The following is a 17,827-nucleotide window of genomic DNA, read 5'->3' as shown; positions in this document are numbered from 1 at the left end:
TTTATTTTTTTCAAAATGTGTATTGACGTGATATCATGATTTTAGAATTATGAAATATGTAATTTGTTCTTATGAAAAATGAAAACACGCAAAAATATTCGGGGAAAATATGATTTTGGCCACTTATTACAGGCTGCGAACAGCGCCATCTAGTTTGAAGCCTAAAAGGCCCATATATTTCAGGGGTACGCTTTTTTTGTATGGGCTTTGTCAGTACAGTATTAAATCGTTCTTGATAGAATGGAAATAGTTATTTGTTATACAAGGGGGCAAAGTTGTATTTTAACGCCGAGTGTGGAATTGAAAAACGAGCAAGTGAAAGAATTCTATAGTTGAACCACGAGCGAAGCGAGTGGTTCGAGAATAGAATCCTGAACTTGCGAGTTTTTTAACACACGAGAAGTAAAATACATTTGCACCCGAGTGTAACACAAAACTTTTCCCCTCACTATAGCGAGCAAACTACAACGCAAAAAATGCGTTTACCACTGCTTCCAGTAGTTCCACAGGTGGTAAATCATCTTTATTACTAGATTCACCTACTTTATCAATTTTAAAGTAATTAATTTGACTTTATTCAAGGTCAAATTACTTTACCCACTAGTGGATAAAATGCGTTTTTACCCGCTGGTATTAAAGGACAAAACACGTGTTTCCGAGCTAGTGAGGGGAAAAGAATATTGCATCTAGAAATGGGTCAGCAGCAAGCAGCAGTAATTACGGAGGCAGTAATCTTAATAAAGAGTTTGAATTTTATATACGTGCATAAATTCACTGAGATCTTAGCTCCTTGGTACGCTAATGCCGCTCATTTTGGTCTTCAAATTTATTATTTTAGATTAAAAAAAAAATCGTGTTGCATCGTCATACATATTAAATATCCCTTTAGGCCTTAATGTTTGCAAACTTTCTCACCTTAACTAGTCTAAAAACAAAACAATGAAAAATCGCTTTTGTTCTGTCTGCCAGTCTGTCAAAGTAGTTGTCTCAGAAACAATATGACATGGGAATTTGAAGTATGCCACTGTCATGTTAGCTTTCATAAATGACAATATTAATAGTGTTAAAATAATATTTTAAATAATACAGAAGTCACTGAGTATCTTTAGAGGTTGGGTGTGTTTTTTACCAGGAACATATTATATTATGCAGAGTCCGATTAACATAACTATGTATAACATTTGCAATAACAAAGTGAGCAATAGGGACTCTACGAACAATATTTATTTATTTATTTATTTATTTATTGTTTATTAAGAAACAAACGGTTGTGTACAATCATTTTGACATTTATATAGTAAAACTATATTAAACCTACAGTTTCCTTAATTAGTTACAAATACGATAGCTTATTTCATATAAAAGGTACTTACAATTAATCAGTTAATATCTAAGTTGCAGTGTAACTAAGTATAATGGTACAGTTAATGTTGCAAAACTACCTATTAGTACTTTAATTATTATTTTTCGAACTAACTTAACTAATATTGTTAATTTGAACTAATAATTACTATTTAAACGCTTTCTTGACACCATCTATCGAGCAATTAAATATATCGACTTCAGATAATTTCGAATTGTTATTAAATAACTTACAGGCACGCCCAACATAATTATTACGTGCATAACAAGTTCTAGTTTTAGGTATTCCGAATAGCTCCTTTTTGCGACAATTTCGTTGTCTTCTGCGAGGTATTTTGAACAAAATCTCTTGAAGTAGCGAGGGAACGTCTAGATGTGAGTGGAGTATTTTGTAAAGAATAACAGCATCGCTACAATCACGCCGATCACTTAGCCTCTGCATATTGTGATAATTTAGGGAGTCGTCGTAATTTGTATATGTATGGTCAGTTCTAAAATCCAATGACTTGACAAACTTTTTCTGTAGTCTTTCAATTCTATCTGTGTGAATGGCGTAATATGGCTTCCATACTGAACATGCAAACTCAAGATTACTTCTAACAAAGCTATTGAAAAGAATTTTATAAGTCACGGCATTTCGAAATGGCTTCCCCACGCGTAAAATAAATCCTAGTTGCTTGTAGCACTTTTGTAAAGTAGTATCAATGTGCGGGGTGAAAGTCATTCCGGAATCCATGACAACGCCTAAATCTCGAATCTGTGATACTCTATGCAGATTTCTATGTGATAAGGAATAATTGAAATCTAAATTGTCCTTTTTCTTTGAGAAAGTTATAATGAAACATTTATCATAATTTAGAAAAAGCTTGTTGTCTTTACAATAATTCTCTCCACATTGACCAAATCTTCTTGTAATAATTTGCAATCTTCTTGACTTTTAATAATTTTAAATAATTTTGTGTCATCTGCATAGAGTAATATTTTTGAATGTTTTACATATTCCGAAATATCATTGATATATAGGTTAAATAGCAATGGGCCCAGATGAGACCCTTGAGGTACTCCAGATGTTATGTACTTAATTTGAGAAGTAAACCCTGATAGAACGACAGCCTGGCACCTATTCTCCACATAAGATTTTATCCATCTAAAAAGATTACCGTGTATACCGAGACGCCAAAGCTTCAGTAAAAGCGTGTTATGACAGATCTTATCAAAAGCCTTGGCAAAATCGGTATAGACGGCATCAACACAAAACCGTTCATCTAAAGCTTTTAAAATTTCATTTGTAAAAGTGAGCAGGTTACTATCTACGGACCGACCCTTATAAAAACCATGTTGGTGTTGATTTATATGTAGACGTGAAGCATTGAACAGTTGATGAGTGACGATCTTTTCGAGGATCTTGCTAAATTGGCATAATTTAGATATCGGTCGATATTTTTCAATATCAGAAGAAACAGGGCCTTTCGGTATTGGCGTTACCCATGTTTGTTTCCAAATTTTAGGTACACACGCTTCATTTAAGGATTTGGAAAATAATAATGTTATAGGTGTGGCTAGAGATGCAGAGCAATTTTTAATTAAAAGGGGGTGTATCCCATCTGGACCAGCTCCTTTATTAACATTAATAGAGTTTAGGTACTTCAACACAATATTGCGGGTAACTTCAATGACATTTAAATCTATCGGGGGATTGCTGGGAGGATCTAAATTATCCACGTTAAAAACATTTGTTGCAGGGCTTTCGAAAACTGAATGAAAGTGATTATTAAATAATTCGCATATATTCTGTACGTCAGAAGCGGCCGACCCTTTATAATACATGGTGCTTATCTTTTTAGGGTTCCGTACCAAAAAGGTACAACAGGAACCCTTATGGTGCGACTCTGTCCGTCTGTCACATTCCTAAATATCTCGAGAACTACTAATGCTATCAACTTGAAATTTGGAATAGTTGTGAACATTGTGAACCTCTACAAATAGAAGGTATAATTTTTTTAAATTTATTAATTTTAATTGTAGAAAATGGCCAAAATGAAAGGGGGGCAAACTGTAAATTTCAAGTTACTAGGTCAAGTGGGGTATCGTTAGAAAAAGCTCAAATTGAACGTAAATAAACTATTTTTTATATTTTTTTTGTTGTGGAAAAAAAAAGAATTTTGAAGGAAAATGTAAAAAAAAATACCGTTCCCCCCCCCTTATCTCCGAAGTTTACCAACGAAAAATTATGAAAATTTTAAGAAACATTGAGTTTATGCTAAATATTACAGGAAAAATATAATCGTGTTTGTATCTTGAAAACTTTTTTTTTTTATTCACAAAAAACTTTTCAGATTTTTACTTTTAATTTACCCACCTTTGCGGATGTATATAGTACTTCAAATTAATACGAGATGTTACTTAAATTATCTTCTTTCCAATAAAGTAAAAATTGTTTAAATCGGTTAACATTACAAATAATAATCCCTGAAAAACCAACATACTATGGTCGCGGAAATTAGTTAGCGAATTCACCGAGAGATGGCGCAGAGAATGATTTAATCCGTTTCCATAATTTTATTTTTATGAAACAGTCCATTTTTTTCGCGAATTCATCATTGGTTCCGTACCTAATCAAAGTTTTTTAGTATGACCTATAAATTCTCTAAGCAGAATATGGCATTAAAAAATTCCCGTAACCTACCTAAGTTATTCAAATTTTATTGTCATCATAACAATAACGTTTTGGCAAAAGCCAAAGTCACAGCTACAATGTGTTCTTATTGATATATTTACTGAGCTTTGCAACCAAATGGACAATATTTTACTAGAAATGATGCTATATTTGACATGGAAATGACAAACGGATGGGCGTTATTAATCTGTCTGAGCAAGAAGGCAAGCTTCAGATTTTGCTGAGGAATTTTCCTAAAAGTCCAACTTGGAACCGGTGGGAAGTCTATTTATGTAAACTTTGATTGCGACTAATTTCATTTTAATGTGGTTTACACGTGCAGTGTCGCACCGATGTATATCTAAGCAATAATCATATTCTGGGTATGTTATAAATGTCAGACATTTTCTTGCTATGGCATATGGCTCACAATATCTTGAAGAATTCAATTAATAAGGTAGCACTATATATATACCCACCCTCGGTAAAGAGATCTTTATTGCCTACGAACCTACGAGTATACATATAGTGACAAGACAGACAGATTACACTTTACCCATAGAAGAAACCGGACTAACCGCAACAGGACCTAGTTTGCCCTCTGGGTTTGCATTTATTTTTTAGTGGCGGAATTGACTTTAGTCCGTCTATTTTGCCAGTGCGTTCGCCAGCCGCTACCGCCGGTGCAGCGTTTATAACAGTCAGTAAGTCGCACACGAACTCATGTAACCGCATATTTGCGAATTTCCTTGTAGTAACACCGATGCTAGTTCCAAATCCAAACCTGTTTAGCTACAGCATGTTGATTGCTCCAAGATCGGTGCTCGGTAATGAAGGCGATAAATCGCCCATTGAGAGTGCACGCAGTATTAATAGTCAGGTGGCGGTCACCTAGGACCTTGGCTGCGGGTGCCAGCCCGGGAGGCGCTTACATATCACGGATACGACACGACGTTATCTATTACAGATGGAAGCGAATGTAGGGAAGGTGGCTGCCTACAGTCTGACCAAAGAGTAGACATTAAAACTGGCAACATTGTAGTGTTATCCCTTTCAAATCAATATGTGTGAGAAAACGGGACGACACTACGATGTCACCACTTTTTAATTTCTATTCTTTTTCGTCAGACTGTAACTGGTTCCTTTCGCGACATAAGCATGGCGCGGAGACCTCTGGTATAGTTAAACGGCAATTGAAACTTTAAAAAAAATTCTAAATCTATTCTTAACTGTCTAACTCAGGACTCTAGACGTGTTAATCCAAGCTTTGCCTATTTCCAAAAGGTAGAGCACAGGAAGCTGCTCAAGTTTCAGTGCAGTGTAAAAGAGTGCGTGACAGGTTTCAAGCCCATAGCTCACAGCATAATTGAATCCATATCCCACAGACGACGTACCGTCAGCCACTGGACGAAAGGAGGTGGTAAAAGTCTCAACCCGTCGCCACACAGACCAAACTTGAAATAATAGACTAATAGGTCCTTATTGAAGAGGTTGGGAAAGAGCAATCCGTAGATGAGTTTCGATTTCGTCCGCCTTCGACTCTCTAAAGCAGAGTAGACACTCTACGCAATTGGCTGCAGTCGTTTCGTTTTGTACCCATATAAATAGGAAGGATGGGGAGGCCTTTGCCCAGCAGTGGGACACAAACATAGGCTAGTGGAAAAAAAAAACCCTCTAAAAACGTATTGTATAAAAATCCCCCTCTTAATGAGTGCGAATACTGGGACAACAGAGCTGCAGCCCGACGTCCGCCGCCTAATGGCCGCGACATAAATCTCCACCGCCGCTTACACTAAACAAACACTCTTTAAAGCCATTCAGTTTAAGCACTGGCTTCCGCAATTCGAAACAAGCTAATTTCCTTGTGAAAATGTGTCGAGAATCGTATAGGAAAAACGATAAGAATCAAGATTTTTTATTGCTTAGTATACTTGTTAGTTGATAAGTATAGGTTTATCTATTTTAACCTGTCTCCTAAATTTCTAACTAGAATACTCGTCCCTAGTATCTACTGCTAATAGTACCTACATAGCTAGAGCTTGATGAAGTGATAGACTACAGAATTCAACTCAGTAGAATGCAGTAAATTGGGTAAACGATAAATATTACACATTTTGTTTCAGCCTTTTTCAAAATTAAAATATGCAATTGGATGATGATGACGAAAGAACAATAAATTGAAATTGTACACGGAAAAGGTCCTAATAATAGTCAGATACATAGATTAGATTAGATTAGATATATTTATTTCACAACATGATTACAGTACAAATTACATTTATGTCAATTTATAAGAAATATTGTGATCGTCAAAAAAGTAAAAGAAAATATCAATATAATTAAAATAAGTTAAATTTGCAGAATATGAAATGATCACCAAAAAAGGATCGTCATAATATGAATAAAAATAAACACAACAATGTCAGAATAACAATAGGATATTAATAAATTATACAGTCAAAAAAATCACTTATTGAATACAGTGGGTTATCCAGTAAAAAGTTTCTTAATCGACGTTTGAATGTTTCATCCGATGTCTCTAACATATAAAATATATAGTATTTGTCGATGAGATAAGATTGTGGTGTCTCCAAGATCTGCACAGTTTATTTTTACCCAACCTCGGTCGCAGCACGTAAGGCCGCTAATAGACACGCACTTCCCGGTCCCGTGGAGAGTGGTGGGACTGAAATAAAACAATGTAAGCTTTCAGGAATAGTCGGGTGAAAATAGAGCCGCTGTGACGTGTCCTTGATGGCGGCGCGTCATTGCCAGAAATATGTCATTAGCGAGTGCGGGCTGAGAGCGTGCACTGTGCGTGTACGCATGGGGTTGCTACGTCCGTTGTGAAGAGCACGATGAGTCTTTAAGTGATGATGATGAATGTTCTATCGATACCCCTGTTGGGGTGTGAGTGGCCTATCTGTGTCGAGACTGTGAGGGCTGTGTCGGGTCCCACGCCGTATGGGGATGGCGCTCTTCGTATGGATATTTAAGTTACTTCTGTCTGATGATTTTGATTTTGACGGAAAATTCAGAGCAGTAACAAATGCACAAAACAAGATAAGCGGTATTAGAAACCTAACGGGTCTACTTTCAAATAGCCTGTCCGCCAAACCGAAGAAAATCGCGCAATTACTTTTTACTTCGACGAAATTTTAATGATGCTTCGATTAAACCGAAATAGGCGGTGCGGGAGCATAGGTCAGTTGAGCCTAACTGCCTGCATACCCAGCAACCACTACGGGAGCCTAAGTTAGCCTACTCGTAGCTATCATAGTCTGCGATTCGTGGTCAAACTCAAACCATTACTTAAGGTTTAAAAGTTTTCAAGACTGATCAAGTTTAGTTTTATTACCCAATGCACCTGCGACACAGCACCGCAAAGTCCGCAAACCATGGCGCACCTACTGGCGTGCCCCGCATGATGCCCGGCTGCCCGCATCGCTGCTCGGAGCTCGATCTGAGAGACGCGACAGCCAGGGCTGTTAATGCTGCTGCCTATTGGGCATCTACTGTATAAAAAAAATGGAACCTCGACACGATAAGAAGAAGAAGTAGTCTAGTTTTCAATTGTTGTAAATTGTATTTATCTGGGTGGCATGCCCACTTGCACAGTTCCACTTGAACCTGGCTGATTTTTATGGTAAGCTCAGGATCTCAGCATTTCAAGCGCGTAGCAAGATTCACAAGGGTTCAACAATGACAAAAATTAAATCCATTCTATAACAACCTGCATGCGTAGCCGAATGCACAAACGCTCACGAAACGCTCGTAGATATCTATCTCTATCGCTCTTGCGTATTGGCACGACAGAGTCAGGCTACCTTTCGCGACGTTTCGTTTTCGTTTCGCGTCGTAGATATGCCATTCGGCTACGGGGCCTGGTTCGAAATCTAGACTACGCCTAATAGGCTTAGCTGAAGTCTAGGTACGTTATCGTAGGATTCAGAGCTGTTTTGATCCAATAATTTTAATTATTTTCTTGTTACTGGTTCAGTATTCAGTCGTTTGATACGTAACCGAAATTTATGTGTGTATCCCTCGAATCCGTAGAATCTTTAAAAAATTCAAACATCGTAGTACGAGTATATTTTGACTGTCTCACGTTAAAGTTATTGCCGCCCATCGTGTTTTTGTTTTGACCTCATGGATTTACATTTAACATTCTAGGGCTCCGACGTCACTCGGCATTGTCAACCGACTAGTCAGTGGTATTTTTAATTTGGAATTGAATAAGATTGACTGCCGGTATCTTGCTGTATTGTCCCTGAAAGTCCACATTTTGCACCTGGCGTCTATATTTCTCTAACGTTTGAAGTTGTCGCAACGGGGACGAGTCGCGAAATCTGGTCTCATTGTTTGGCACAGGCGACACGGAACATATCAAGAGTTCGCTATTACATCTGAATTGATGGGATTTGTTTGATAGAGGGATTTGGCTGCGGCTTCTGACCTTCGGTGGATCGGCACTCGGCAGCATTGAGACTAGGGCTCGATTTAGACAGAGAAAATACGGAATATGCATGATAGTCGCCAAGTGGCTGCAGTAAACAATATCGAGAGCGCAGCACGAGTATGATCACGTTTTTGACGTTCGATTCGTTTTAATATGGCCGTAGATAAAACTTACGTTGTATATTTTAAGATGAGTGAAAAATGAAATGAGATGCATTTCTTATATATTTAATAAAAAATGAACACCTGTAAAACAATAAAATAGTCATCAAATAATAGTCCGAACTCATCTTAACATACCTACTTTTAATAACAAGAAATTAAATAAATTAGTAATTAACTTCTCCAGCGAACAATTTTAAACATCCATATAAATATCTAAATGGGAAAGTGTGTCTGTTTGTTCGTTTTTCACGGCAAAACGGAGCGACGACGGATTGACGTGATTTTTTAAGTGGAGATAGTTTGGGATCATCCACATATTACGTCACACCAAATTTCAGGTTTTTGGACCCCTCCCCCCCCTATGTCACGCTTTTTTGTATCCCTTTGAGGGATTGTCACATTTAGTATGACCCCCCCCCCCCCCTTACACTGTGACGTAATATATGGATGACGCCTATGGGGAGTGACATAGGCTACTTTTTGTCTCTAACCTCCCACTTCCCTAACATGGGGGTGGAAGTTTGTATTCCACAATTTTCGGATTTAACGCGAGCAAAGCCGCGGGCCAAAGCTAGTAGTTAAATACATTGTACGGATCTAGGCTAGGTATACATTATTCTGGGAGCAATTGACAGATGAGTTTCTTGAGCTGTAGTAGCGCCTGCGCCTGTCACTATCCGCGCATGCGTCACCGCATTTTTTATTACGATTTTTTTCAGATCAATCGTTACGTCTGCATTATGTAAACGGATTTATGCAATGAATGACGCGTGTCATTTGGTAAGACGACGAGTCGCCATATGTTTTGTTAAAGGTTTTAAAAAGTGGGCACAGAAGACGTTTTTTTATGAAATAGGCAGCAAACGAGCAGACGAGACGCCTGATGGGAAGCAAGATATGTTTGCGCCTTACTACTTAGTAATAAGGTGAAAATCTGGAATATTCTAAACATCAAACAATCTGTCAAAGTATTGTGTTGCAATGTACATAAAAGCAGTTCACAGAATGCATTAATTCTCTGATCGACGAAACCCATCTCTAAATAGCCGTAAACTCACTAACGATAACCAAACTGAAATATCATCACAGAGCTCAGAGGCTTAGCGACTTCAAACCGTTCGCTTGCCAGATTACCCTTTAACGTTTTTATACATTTTAAATCTTCCCAATGTCTTCTGGCGGCCCACGTTTTGCGTACACATTCTATTTTACATGGCAAATGCCAATAAAACAATACGATATCGGATCGTGCACGCAATAAAAATCAACGTCAGTCATCTGCTTTGGCTCGGCGGCCCACGCGGGGACGAAATGAAAATATACTTGACGGGGCAGCTGCCAAAGAAATTAAATAGAGTAGATTTTTCAGACGGCAGACGTGGCGAACAATAGGTCTCGGTTACAAGGGAAGGTCGGCGTTTACTGTTGCGACCCCAGCGCAAGCGCAGACCGAAGCTTATGCCAATATGACAATTTGATTGCATTCTGTATTTAGATCGGTTTACGGAAAACACGTTTCTTGGAAAATTCCAAATTTGTCCTTCAATAAGATAACGCGACTGTTATATTGAATATTGATTTGATTGCTTTTAGCGACTCATCATAGGGATATAATTAACCAATTTAGACTCGTTTTCCAACCATTATAATTATTGTCAAATCCAAAACTGACTATTATTGTCAGGGGTACAGATATTGCGACATAATTATACTAATTTCTTAATAAACACTAAAAGTAATAGCACCAGGGAGTCTGTAAGAAATAGGTAGGTACAGTCAGTAATAACATATTAACATACTTAGGTACATGTACATAAGTTTGAAGTGTCAAAAACACTTCTTTACTCTTTATTGTCGTCTATAAATACATTTTTTGCACTTTGGCTCTATTCGTATCTTTGTTGCTGACTATACTACGTGTAAGTTATTGAAATTCTGTCGTTACCAATGCAATAAACTGTACTATAACGTCAGTGAAATTGTTTTGTCTAGAATGCAGGAATTCGTGGCTTCCATTCTTTTCCATCATCCAATCTGTGCAGCAAGCAAATAGAACGAGAAAATATATATTCGTAAGTACCAAGACAGAAAACTCATTAAAAAAAGAAAAATCACAGGAAGAGCGTCATGAAATGATTTTGATAGAGTTTCAGCGCGATGCAAATACTTAAAGCTTAATTTAAATGAACTTTTGAAGACATTTTTTGATATTACAGATATTTAAGGAGGATATTTCGATTTGTAAGATATGACAACAATTTGATTTTCCTGATGCAAAAAATATGAACCACATTTTTCAGTGATTTTAGGTAAATTGATAGTAAGTACTAATACTGCGCAAATATTATCATGATTCAACACGGTGACTTTCAGGTAACCCGTACGTGTACCAATTAGTCACCCGTGTCAATGCACTATAATTATACATAGCTTTTAACGCGCTACAGCGAATCTAACACAACCATTGTTCAGACGAGGCGACAACTGAAGGCGCTACTCAACACTTGCCTTTGAGATCTGAGCTAGTCATTACTCATTAGTCGGTGCAAGTGACCTATTTGAATACCGATCTGTGCATTTCAGCCGATAGATGCAACGAAAAAACATAAGCTCAACCTACTAATATTAAGGTTAGACTTAAAATAAATAAATCATTATTATAGGCAGAGGGCTTGCTCATGGCAAAAATCAAACGTCAATAGAGTTGGAATGTTAAATTTTACCGACATATTCAGCTATCGATACATTCAGTCACCTTTTATATTTCTGAATCCAAGACGAAAAACAGCCACCAAATGGATAAAGAAGTATCCTTGTCTTACTTATGTCGAAAACAACTCAACAATATATACTGATAATTTCAGTGTAATCGATAGTCGATAAAATTTTACATTCCAACTCTATTGACGTTTGATTTTTGCCATGAGTAATTCCGCTCTCTGATTATAGGACATTCTTAATACACATATTGACTGAGTCCCACGGTAAGCTCAAGAAGGCTTGTGTTGTGGGTACTCAGACAACGATATATATATAATATATAAATACTTATATACATAGAAAACATACATGACTCAGGAACAAATATCTGTGCTCATCACACAATTAAATGCCCTTACCGGGATTCGAACCCGGGACCGCGGCGCAGCAGGCAGGGTCACTACCGACTGCGCCAGCCCATCGTCAAATAACATTAATTAATAGTAATGTTTAGGTAAACTTCGTCGATGCACTTAGAGCTAGGACTGAAACGAATCAATCGTTAAGGCAATTACGCAACTATCCTGGCTGTCTGCCTGCATCTTGAAAAACAGTAAAAATACGCACTAGAGTGGTATGGTCACTTGCAGTAACATGTCGCATAAGGAAGGTCACAAACATATCTGACACGGTCTTATTTGTACAGCCATATATGCGCGTCTTAGATTATTTTAAAAGTGTAGGTACCCACAAACAGGTGAAAACGTGCTATATTCACGCAAACAAACACAAACTAGCAGTTTGTTGTCAGTGCACCCCATTTTCGGGTCACGGTCAGGAATCTGGGCAGTTTCTATCATCATGTGTTCTATCGTCGTAAGGAAATTCGCAACAACCACATAGGCAGCTCAAACACCAATAAGACCTTCTTCCTCTAAGTTAGTATAAGTAAACTTTATGGTAATAGCTAGTCCATTATCCATTATAAATTTATGAAGGATAAAACTTGGTACACATTGTTGCAATATTGTAGTTCCACAAATAACAAAGTTTTTAATGAACCGTGAAAATGTATTGGCGTATATATTTCGGAAGTCGTTCGCTAAATGGTCTGGCGGTTTTAGAATGGTGGTGCCTCTGAGGAACATTTGAATATTTACGGTACGAACCCGTTTAGTTTTATCGCTTTATTTGCGTCGATACTAGTGCCCTAGTAAACGTTTTTTATCTGTAGCGAGTCCGACAATAAATCTTACATCACTAGTATATTGTTCAATAAGATACGAAGGTACGAAGTGGGGGTAGGGATGTAGCAGTTTTCTTTGTTTGATAGGTACAGCAATTTTTTTTTGGATAAGGTGGCGTGAACGCAACAGCGAGACATTTTATGTACTGAGTACAGTGAGTACGTAGTAGGGTTTCTGATTTCTCGACCTATTAGAAGTCTCGAGTTTCGAGAAATCTCGAGCCCAAAGTCTCGAGTCTTCTCGAGTCTCGAGTCTTTTTTTATAAATGGTAAAATTTTGATAAAATAATAAACAACAATATGATTAATAGTTTTTATTGCACCACACTATTATAAAAAATCCGTAAGAGCAATAAAAATCTTCTTTGAAATAAACATAAATCAAATTTTAACAAGAAAACTACAATTATAGTCTTGAAAATAATACCTAATCCTTTAACTTCCCCGCCTATGCACGGGTTAAGTAAATTAAAATGTCATGTATTAAATCATAATGTCATTGAAATTAAACGTTTAAAATAACTTCTTCTTCTTCCTCGTTTCCTCATTGCTGAGGATCGCGACCACAAGTAGCGTGTCTCCATTGAACGCGGTCATAAGCCATGTGGACTGCACAGTATATGCTGTCGCCACACGATTTCTTCACACAGTCAGACCATCTCTTACGAGCTGGGGCTGCCCCCTGCTGGGGTGGGCCCCAAGAATGTTTACCATTAATTCGCCATATTATGCATTGGTGCTCTCATAATGTGTCCGAAAAATCTGAGGGTCGCTCTTTATTTTGGAGAGCCGTGTGGTGATATTCAGTTCTAGCAAAAATAGAGAAATAGAAATAATCGCACTTTATTTTGACGTCGGATTCCTCTGTTCTTCCAAATCTTGTCGAATTTAGCCATAGCACTCTTCGCAGGTTATCAATGACCCAAGATACATAAACGCGCTGACTTTTTCGTAATGACGAATTGCTTTTAAATAACACGAGGCTGTCAAAACTAGCCAAAGTCGATGCCAGCTTACGTTGGAATGAGAGGTTAGATCGCTTTATCTCGTTATAATTTATGGCCGCCGTTCGACACCGTCCCCACCGCCTCGCGATGAGACCGGGCAGAAGGTAAAAAGTTGCATTTCACTTCAGGTCGTACTTTACATTCGGGACTCGAGACGTCTCGAGTACCTGTCATTTTTTTCTCGTCTCGAATGAAGCCAAAATTCTCGAGAAGTCTCTAGTTCGAGACTCTCGAGCAGAAACCCTAGTAGATACGTAGCCAAAATGACAAATTAGCAAACGATACGATATATGGAAGAGTGATAGGAGAGAGATTACCCTCTCCTATCACTCTTCCATATTATAGCAGTGCGGAGTTTAAAAAATCTTGGCTAAGAATAATAAAAACGAAAAATACCTGACCGTATAGATATTTATCTGGTAATATAATATATATGTATTGTATGTATCGAATGAACTTTAATAACGGAAATATAAACCCAATACATAATGTGCACCCGAGAACTGAATTAAAGGCGAAACTCGCGCCAAACAGTAAAGGCAGATTTACGTGTAAGGTATAGCAAGGAATTAAACCCAAGCAAACGTTAACCGATTTGTTAAGGCAGGCGCACATGACAGGAAGTTACTGTAAACGTACTGAAAGGTAACATTAACAATATTGGGCTTACTCTTGACCACAGACTAGCCAAAGGCAAAGACGTGGCCTACGATGGAGTGAGCTTGCCCAGAAGATGCCTGTTCACCCTAGATTTGAAGGATTTTGGATATTCAGCTATATTCCCCTCGTTGGAGTGTCATTCCTAGGTAGGTACAGTCAACCAATTGGAACCCTAGGCCATTGTAGAACTATGTCATAGTGACGTTATAAATCAGATTGTAAGAAATCTCTTATACTGCTTGTCACTATGACATGGTTGTAGCGTGGCCTAAGTTTCCATTTGGTTGACTGTACCTGTAAATATTTTTGTCATATGCCATGCCGCGTGATCACATAAGCTGTATTAAAGTAACACAGATTGTATCAATTAAATCTGAAACACGTAGGTATTTAAATAAATACTTTGGGGGCAATTTTACACAGGGGGCAATCTAACTGCGAGTACCTACCTAGTATTACATACAAACTGCAACTAACGGTTCTGTTACTCAGGCATGGTAACCATCTGGATATTATTGATTCAATAATTAAATACAGTATTTTGAAAGTGATTACGGTAATTATTTAGCACCGCCATAAATTATATCTCCATTTCTGTATGTGGATGCTAGCCCTTAGCTGGCGGCAGGGATGTTATTCTCGAATGTTTCTGAGACGACGAATGCGAACCAATGTAAGCGTAACTACATAACCAGCTAACCAGCATATACTACGACTGATAACAACATTGAACTGGCAAAAAAAAGATAAGCACTCCCGTGCAAATAAAAGAGACACGGCGATTTTAATAGCTCACCGCTGGGCGAGTAACTATAAACATCGCAGTGTCTCTTTTATTTGCACGGGAGTGCTTATCTTTGGTTCGTTTTTATAGCCGATAGCTCATAGCTTACTAGCTCGCGGTGTGACCAGTGCCTTAGTACCGTTCTCGCGTGTGATGCCAACTCGCTACATCCAGCGCGAGTGAAAGAGCAACTTATACTAGCCAGTAAGAGACGATTGCTCGTCTCTTCCCAGTAGCCTCGAAATTACAGGTCCAGGAATAACGGACAAACATTTTGACATGCCCGAGTTATGAGGATTTACAACTGGCCCGTTAAAACATCACAATTCCCTCGTTTCCTGAAAAAGCGACAGAGCGTACGTAAACGGGATTTATTTTGAATATACATTAAATGTTGGGCAAGCTACTGTTTCCCCGATTTACTGGTATTATTCGGGTGTGATTGACAAGTGTCGAAATTATTCTGCTAGCGCGAAATAAGTTTCAGCTAGGTAATAATATTATTGGAAAAATGTAATTTACACCACGTGCATGCGGCGTCTTGGTATAGGCATCTTTTGTATAAAAAGGTTTCACATTACCTTAAATTGTAACGAATCCAATTTACAATAACTAAACGGGTCAACGTGAAAAACTTATTAATAATTCAACCAAGGACCATGATAATTGGCTTATTGGGAAGTTTCAGTAGAATGATCTCAGTCCAAAACCATTATCAAGGTCGTATCAAAACCATAATAAATAGATTTAAAATCGACCTCATAGATATTTCTACAGCTGATATTACATAATGTATTTACACACACAGTTTAACAGTTTTTATTACAGAAACCACTTTTGCGTAACTTATAGCGGAGAGCGGAGCGGATGGCTGTTCACGTAATCGCAGAACGGAAATCGCAATATCGGCCACTTCAAACGCTTCAGTCATTGAGACCAAATGGGACGTTCGCTCCGAATCCGCCTTTCCATACAAAACATATTCCCTATTTGCCTTTCTGTATGTTAACATTATTGGTTTGTCCCACCATGGAACAAAATGGTCTTCCGGACTATTGAAAAGCGTGCGCGGACACCCAAGCGGATGCAGGCATTGCCCAAATGCCCATGTCATGGGACTCACGTAGCACAGGCAGCATCCTCCAGGGTGTTAGGACTATTTTTGAGAGTTGATGGAATCTAAAATGAACTGGGCTATAAGATAAAAATGATGGAGTAAATACTGAGCTATGGGATAAAAATATAAATAATTTTAAACAATAGGATATATTTTAATCATATAATAATTTCATTCTTAAAGACGCGTGATTTTGCTCGTATTGTCTTGTTATTTTACTCATCTTTGCGTCATCGTGAAAGACACAATTGAAATATAGGATTTAAATTTACCAAATAAAAAAAAAATGTTTTCAGTACCTACAAATGGTGTATTTTTTACGCACTAGTGCGAGAAGTGGTTCATTATATGCCAGATCGAAACTTCGGAGGGCTATCTGTACTGAAAAACGTCGTACGATACACGTGCAAAAAGGAAATTCGTAACTCGTGTCGATTTAAAACGTAATGTACTATTTCAGTACAGATGGTGCTTTTTTACGCACTAGTGCGAGAAGTGTTTCATTTCATGTCAGGTCGAAACTTCGCAGGACCATCAGAAAACGTCGTACGATACACGTGCGAAAAGGAAATTCGCAACTCGCGTCTTCCTCTTTATCGCACTTGTATCGTAATGTACTATTTGTTCTGCATCTAAAATTAAAAATAACAGTTCCTGCGCTGGTGCCTCTTTTTTAACCCCCGACGCAAAAACGACGGGGTGTTATAAGTTTGACGTGTCTGTCTGTCTGTGGCATCGTAGCTCCCGAACGGATGAACCGATTTCGATTTAGTTTTTTTTGTTTGAAAGCTGAGTTAATCGGGAGTGTTCTTAGCCATGTTTCATGAAAATCGGCCCACTATGTCGCGGTCGGGGGTTTTTTCAAAATTTTAATTTTGTGGTTATTATGTCAGAAAACACTTTTTTTCTAAGTAAGCACTGCTCTTCCTTATTGTCTATATCTAGGGAGGAAAATGAGGACAGATTTGTATGAGGAATCGATAGTCCCATTTCCTCTTAAAACTCTTCGGATATTAATTAGATGAAACACGCCGGTCATAATTCGGCGATGAATGTTTAGTCTGTTGGGTGAGTGCCGGCATAATGGGAGTCTACTACAAACAAACATGATGTTTTTTTCATACTTACAGAGTAGTTTTGCTATGAGATTTATTTCAGGCGCTTGTTTTTAACCCCCGACGCAAAACCGACGGGGTGTTATACGTTTGACGTGTCTGTCAGTCTGTCTCTGTGTGTGTCTGTCTGTGGCATCGTAGCTCCCGAATGGATGAACCAATTTAGATTTAGTTTTTTTTTGTTTGAAAGCTGAGTTAGTCGCGAGTGTTCTTAGCCATGTTTCATGAAAATCGGTCCACTATGTCGCGGTCGGGGGTTTTTTCAAAATTTTAATTTTGTGGTTATAGTAATACTGTTGTATGTTTTTAGCTGGTAATAAAACTAATGTCAAAGGACTCTGTCATATTAATACAGCTAGTCTCTAATTTATTTGTTGTCTGTTGTGTCCCACTGCTGGGCAAAGGCCTCCCTCTATTTCTTCCAGGCATCTCGGTCTACGACATTGATTGGCCAATCTTTTCGTAATGCGATGTGTATTTTCTTAACCTAACCTTTCTTATTGTTAACCCTTAAATGCATAGTGATGTATATATGCATAATCTATTTTTGACTCTAG

Source organism: Leguminivora glycinivorella, chromosome 7 (genome assembly GCF_023078275.1).
Source record: "Leguminivora glycinivorella isolate SPB_JAAS2020 chromosome 7, LegGlyc_1.1, whole genome shotgun sequence".
Taxonomy (NCBI): Eukaryota; Metazoa; Arthropoda; class Insecta; order Lepidoptera; family Tortricidae; genus Leguminivora; species Leguminivora glycinivorella.
This window is presented reverse-complemented; position numbering follows the sequence as displayed.